Below are 655 nucleotides of genomic sequence, written 5' to 3'. Positions count from 1 at the left end.
GAGAAGCAGGAATTATTGCTATTGGCGTCTGCCACCGCCTCTATCATCATAAATTTGAACCACCTTTGTCAGTCACTTTGGCTACTTCGAAAGCAACGGCGTTTTGATAAGTACTGGGAGTAGCCGATGGTTGATATTTGCGGCATTATCATTTGATCATATGTTTTGCTGTTTGTAATGTAAATGTATTTTTTTTACTTCATTTAATTTTCTTGACATAAAGGAAGTGATTTTATCCTGTTGCCCTTTTCGGGTGTTTGTCATCAGTTGGTTATTGAAATTTAGTTTGTTCAGTTAATGTAATTCTTGGATGTTTGCCTTTAAAAACAAATTCATTAGTGTTTTTAGAAACGTTAATAAATTCATTGTGGCTCAGTACCTCATTTCAGATATAATGCTATGTTTGCTTTTGTAATCGTTGCCGTTGCTCTGCTTTATAACAACACCACTAGCACAGTAGTACTGTTGTGAATTACTCGTTGACTAAGCAGTTCACCTCAGCTCCGCAGCTTCTTGCTGTGCTCACTATTGGATACCTCCAGTTCCGCCACCTGCTGCCATTAGAAGGCAATATTTTGACTGCATAATAAATAATACGTGGGTCGTCGAATGCCGTAAACATCACTGGCCTTTTGCAACGTCGCTCTCAATGTCT

The sequence above is a fragment of the Schistocerca cancellata genome, chromosome 2, assembly GCF_023864275.1.
Source record: "Schistocerca cancellata isolate TAMUIC-IGC-003103 chromosome 2, iqSchCanc2.1, whole genome shotgun sequence".
Classification (NCBI taxonomy): Eukaryota; Metazoa; Arthropoda; class Insecta; order Orthoptera; family Acrididae; genus Schistocerca; species Schistocerca cancellata.
This window is presented reverse-complemented; position numbering follows the sequence as displayed.